Here is a 6,417-nt window from a genome sequence, read left to right on the forward strand (position 1 = left end):
CATCCGAATCAGACAATGTGTGCAGTAGTTATTAGCCATTTCCTGTTTCTCATTTCTCGCCATATTTTCAACGCCTCGCCACGGCCAAACCGTTCGAGATATCAAAAATCCCCTCACAATTTTTCATCCCCAATGTCTTGAGATCAGGTTGACCGAGTTTGGTGGCAATTGGGTAAAAAACCTAGGACTAGTATATCAAATTCCAGAGCATGCGTTTTTGACAAAACCCAGAATAACCAACTTCCTGTTGGGATTAGCTAATGACATAGAGTGTGTGAGTTGTTCAACTTGATGAGTTCTATATGTGTACCGAGTTTCATATGTGTACATGCAAGTATGTGTGCTACATGACCCTCCAAATTCCAGGGGGCGCTGTAGAGTCCCCTTGCCACGCCCATGTACCAGTCTCTGCCCGGCCCTAATGGCCGCAGATTCCAAGGTGTGTGCCAATTTTCAAGAGTTTTTGAGCATGTTAAGGGCCCCAAAACCCCCCAAAACCTTGACAGAAAATAAGAATAATAATAATTAGAAATATAGCTGCAAGCAGCGATGATGGGCCCTCGCCGCCAGCGCATCCGCAACCCTGGTGCCATCAGAAAAACGGTGCCGAGCGGGCACATGCATTGACAGTAACCCTGTACCAGTTTGGATTGAAGGGTCACATGAATGAAAGGGTTAAAAGCAAAGTGCTTGTAAGTCATTCTGGTACACTGAGAATGAGCTGAAAAAGATTCCTTATCCTATGAGGTCATCTTGTGTTCATCCTTGGTATTACAGTCTTCATCTGCCAGTTTACAAGTGTGATATTTTAATGTTTCTGCGGTCTCTGAAAACATGATAAACATATTTCCTAAGAATGACTTGTTTTTCATGTGTAAAAAGTTGTGGAGAGTTAGGATAATGCATTTTAAATGCACTCTGTCTCTCTCTGTCTCTCTGTCGCACACACAGTTTTGCCATGACAACAGCATCCTGAGCATGTTAAGGGCCCCAAAACCCCCCAAAACCTTGACAAAAAATAAGAATAATAATAAATATAGCTGCAAGCAGCGATGTCGGGCCCTCGCCGCCAGCGCATCCGCAACCCTGGTGCCATCAGAAAAACGGTGCCCGGCGGGCACATGCATTGACAATAACCTTGTGGCAGTTTGGATTGAAGGGTTACAGCAATGAAAGGGTTAAAAGCAAAATGCTTTTAAATCATTCTGATAGACTGAAAATGAGCTAAAAAAAGATTCTTTATCCTATGAGGTCATCTTGTGCTCATACTTGGTATTACAGTCTTCATCTGCCAGTTTACTTCTGTGATATTTTAAATCTTTTTGCAGTCTCTGAAAACATGATAAACATATTTCCTAACAATGACTTGTTTTTCCATATGCAAAAAGTTGTGAAGATTTAGCATAATGCACTGTAAATGCACTCTTTCTCTCTCTCTGTCTCTCTCTGTCACGCACACACATACACAGAAGCTCTCAGGCACAATCCACCCCTCCCCCACACAGAGTTAGAGTGAGAGAGTTAGAGTGAGAGCAGATGTTTAATAGTTTTTTTAATTTTCTATTTTTAGTAGAGTATTTTATATCGATGGACCTAAGCATTTCTTACTCAGAATGAGTAGTTCTATGTATCTAAAAATTCTTGAAGTGTTTGGTTGCTGCATTTTAAAGTTATGGTTATGTTTTTTACTGCTACTTTAATAAATCACCATAAATCAACCATTCAAGATATCCCAAATCTGCTCACAATTTAACATCTTCAGTATGTTGGCATCATGTTGACAAAGTTTGGTGTAAATTCATTGTTTTTTGTAGGAGTAGTATTCATTCATTCACAGCTATATTTTTCCAAAAATCCACATTTAAATCAAAATAGCAGACTTCCTGTTGGTCGCAGCTAATGGATGTAAATTAGAAAGTTGTCTGGCTTGATGAGACCAATATACATACCGAGTTTGGTGTCTGTAGCTAAAACTAACCCCCCCACTTTTGACAAAAGGTGGCGCTATAGAGCGCCTCCTCCACGCCCATTTATGAGCCTTTGCCAGTGTCTAACTATCATTAATACTGATGTGTGTGTTGAGTTTCATGAAAATCCAACCTTATTAAGTGCCCCAAAAACACAGGAAACAAATGTTGAAGTTTGACACGTTGCCATGGCAACAGCATTTAATGTATCAACAACCTCTTTACAGATTCTCATCGGCCGTGTTTTGACATTATTCTGATGAAGTTTGAAGCAAATCGGGTAAAAATAACCATGTGATATCAAAGCACTTTTACAAGAGACACACTTCCTGTTGCCAGTTGGTGGCGCTATAACTTTGACTCCTAATAGTCACATCTATGCGATCGGCATCATACCACAAACAAACCACTGAAGTTTCATTCGAATCAGACAATGTGTGCAATAGTTATTAGGCATTTCCTGTTTCTCATTTCTCGCCATAATTTCAACGCCTCGCCACGGCCAAACCGTTCGAGATATAGCTGCAAGCAGCTGTTCAGAATGAGAGGATATATCATACAGATGTAAGTGTAAAATCTAGTGTTTGTGTGAATAGATGAGCATTTTTTAACAATTTGAGGCCATTTACCATAGAAATCTTGTTTTTAAAGCCTTTTTAACTGTTATAGCGCCACCTATGCTCCGATCTGCATGAAACTTTGCATGCTTGTTAAGAATCATCTGACACATGTTTTCACCAACTTTTGTAAAGTTTTGAGTTTTTGTTTTGGTTTTATAAGCTTTTGGGTATATGTGGCCACGCCCCTTTTGTAAATGGCCCCATTACAGCTAACCAAAGGACAAAATTCAACATTTTTTTGATAATTATTGATCTAGAGAGTCCAGAGAATATTACTGCAGTGGTTTGATCGAGATTGAGTGAAAAACCTAGGACTAGTTCGCAAAAGTAGGTTTTTCACATATTTGTGAATAATTAATGAACGGTTTGATTGACAGCAATGGTTCTTGAGGCAAAGTTGCTCAGCATTTGGAGATCTATCCAATGATATGCAAATTGTGTGGATGTGTGAAACACCACGTGATTACAGGGGCAAAAAACTCGTTAGCGCCAACTAGTGGCCGATTTCTTTCAAAATTCTTACAGACCTTTAGGACCATGAGTCAAACATGCCCATTGAGTTTCGTTCCGATCGGCCTCTGTTAACCTTGTCTAATGGGTGCTCAAAGTTCATTGGACGATGGCGGCCATGTTTTTTGAGATACGCCAATGGCCTTATAGACCCTTATGGCACATTGGACAGAGACACTGCATACCAATTTTCAGGTTGATTGGACTGATGGTTGCGAAGTTATAGCCATTTTTCTGTTTTTCTCTATTATAGCGCCACCAAGTGGTCAAGCTCCGCAATTTTTTGGATTTGACCATAGACTGAGCGTGTACATATGTGTTCTGAGTTTGGTGATGATATGTCATTCTGTTCCAAAGTTATAGCCATTTTAGTAAAAGTGGCCCCTCCTCTTTCGAACGTTTTGGCGCCCCTTTGCGACCGTGAGTCAAAACTTCAACTTTTTTTTAATAATTATTGATCTTCACTGTCCAGTGAACATTTCTGCACTGGTTTGGTTCCGATCGGGCGAAAAACCTAGGACTAGTTTGCAAAAGTAGGTTTTGGACAAATTTCAAAATGGCGGAAAAATTTGCATACCGGAAATGAAATCGGAGATAGCCATTTTATTTTGATTGAGCCAAGGATTACAATGATATAAGGCACTTGAGTCTAGGACAAACGGTCTAGGAGTTATGAGGGCTTTCGCGTTTTGATTCGCTGTAGCGCCACCTATGGGCCGATTGGGCTGATACTTTGATAAGTTCTCCCCAAATTGAGGTCTACCATCTGGCCAAGTTTGAAGTCTCTAGGACTTACGGTTTGTTCTGCACGATCAGTTTTACGGCAGAAAAATAATAATAATAATAATAAATATAGCTGCAAGCAGCAATTACCGGGGTTCGAGCAAATAAGGTTGTCTGGATTTAAGATGTAGTCCAACCCAAAATATATGGCTAACACACTAAAACACATCCATGATGGAGAAACGCTCACAAACACACAAACACAGAGATTAAATAGTTAAAACTGTTATATTAATGTTCATTAAGCATTACTACACACACACACACACACACACATTTTGTTGCACATAAGAGATTTGTGTAATAAATGGTAGCTGACAAAATGTTTAGTTCAAGTCTTGTCTTTTTAAGATTTTATACATCATTTTCAGGTTTCACTGTAATCATAATCTTGTATTATTGTCAAATATGATACATGTGTATAAATTAAGTGTTAAACTTTGTCTAAATGTGACTTAAAATGTTATATCAGTGATTTAGTCCATGCATGAATTGAAATGAATTGAAAACAAACCATGAAAACACTGTTCTACTCATTTCAGTGAGCCATTAGTGGTCTTCTACTGCCATCTAGTGGTTATATTTGCAATTTCATGGCGTTAAAGACAGATCCATTGTTTTTAAGCTTTATAACTGTTACATTGCCTTTTTTGCCTAATGTCTATAAAATGTATGCCTGTTTAAAATAATATAGTGCCATTTTTTCCCCAATCTCCATAAAATGTTGTATGATTGTTTAGAATTAAATCATGTATCAGTTTACAGAGTTTGGGGTTTTTCTTTAAGATTTTAGGCTTTTGGGTATACTTATAAGGACCACATCTTTAAATGACCCTGTCATAGCTGTTTATTTAGTTTTATTTGAGAATTATCAACCTGGAGAGTTTAGAGGATTGTTTGAATTTTTTATTTAATTTTGAGTTTAAAAGCTAGGGCTAGTTGGAGAATAGAGAATGTTTCATGGCTCTGTGCTGCCTTACTGATTGATCACACCTGATTCTAATCACCATCAGCTCCATGAACTGACTGGAGTTTAAGACAACCTTATTGCCACACCTGTTCATCAGCTCTAGAAGAGAGTCCATGAACTGAATGGAAATAAGAGCAATGAGTGGTCCTCTGCTGCCATGTACTGGTTGTAATGGCAATTACAGGGACTTTATCATTGAAATGTACTGGTTTTAACCTTTAGAACTGTTATAGCACCAATTTTTGCCCGATCTGCACAAAATTTTGCAAGCTTGTTTGGAATCATATGACGCATGACCTTGCATAATTTCATGATGTTTTGAGTTGTCATTTAGGATTTACCACATTTTCAATGACTGTGTTAAAGCTGTCCAAATCCAAAAGGTTCAACAGTTTTACAGAGAGATCGAGATTGAGAAAAACCTAGGACTAGTTCGCAAAAGTAGGTTTTTCACATATTTGTGAATAATTAATGAATGATTTGATTGACAGCAATGGTTCTTGAGGCAAAGTTGTTCAGCATGTGGAGATCTATCAAATGATATGCATATTGTGTGGATGTGTGAAACACCACGTGATTACAGAGGCAAAAAACTCGTTAGCGCCAACTAGTGGCCGATTTCTTTCAAAATTCTTACAGACCTTTAGGGCCATGAGTCGAACATGCCCAGTGAGTTTCGTTCCGATTGACCTTCGTTAACCTTGTCTAATGGGTGCTCAAACTTCATTGGCCGATGGCGGCCATGTTTTTTGAGATACGCCAATGTCCTCATAGACCCTTATGGCACATTGGACAGAGACACTGCATACCAATTTTCAAGTCGATCGGACTAACTATTGCATAGTTATAGTCATTTTATGTTTTTTCAGGCTTATAGCGCCACCAAGTGGCAGAGCTGTGCAATTTTTTTTATTTGACCAAAGATTGAGCTTGTACATAAGTGTGTCAAGTTTCGTGACGATATCCCATTTGGTTCCTGAGTTATAGCCATTTTAGTAAAAATGGTCCTCCACCTGACAAACTTTTTGGGGCCCCTTCGCAACGATGAGTCAAAATTTCAACTTTTTTTTGATAATTATTGATATTCAGTGTCCAGAGAACATTTCTGCACTGGTTTGGTTCCGATCGGGCGAAAAACCTAGGACTAGTTCGCAAAAGTAGGTTTCGGACATTCGGCCATTTTGCGGAAAAACCGGGCTTCGTACGAAAAATCTGCGCCAGTGCACTTTTGTGCGTATTGACCCAAGGATCACAACGATGTAAATTTTTTGAGTCTACGACAAAAAATGTATGAGCTACGGCCAAAAATGTAAAAAAAGTTAGTTTTTTGCGCTGTAGCGCCACCGTTAGGCCGATTGGGCCGGTTCTTTGCGCCTGAGTAGCGAGGAGGACTACTACCTTCTGACCAAGTTTCAGCTCTCTAGGCCTTACGGTTTGGGCTGCACGATCAATAATAATAATAATAATAAATATAGCTGCAAGCAGCAATTACCGGGGTTCAAGCATCTAAAGCCTTTAAGATTTTATGGTTTTAGTGTGTAGTCCAAACCAAAATAACACCAAAACA

The sequence above is a fragment of the Labeo rohita genome, unplaced genomic scaffold (assembly GCF_022985175.1).
Source record: "Labeo rohita strain BAU-BD-2019 unplaced genomic scaffold, IGBB_LRoh.1.0 scaffold_631, whole genome shotgun sequence".
NCBI lineage: Eukaryota > Metazoa > Chordata > Actinopteri > Cypriniformes > Cyprinidae > Labeo > Labeo rohita.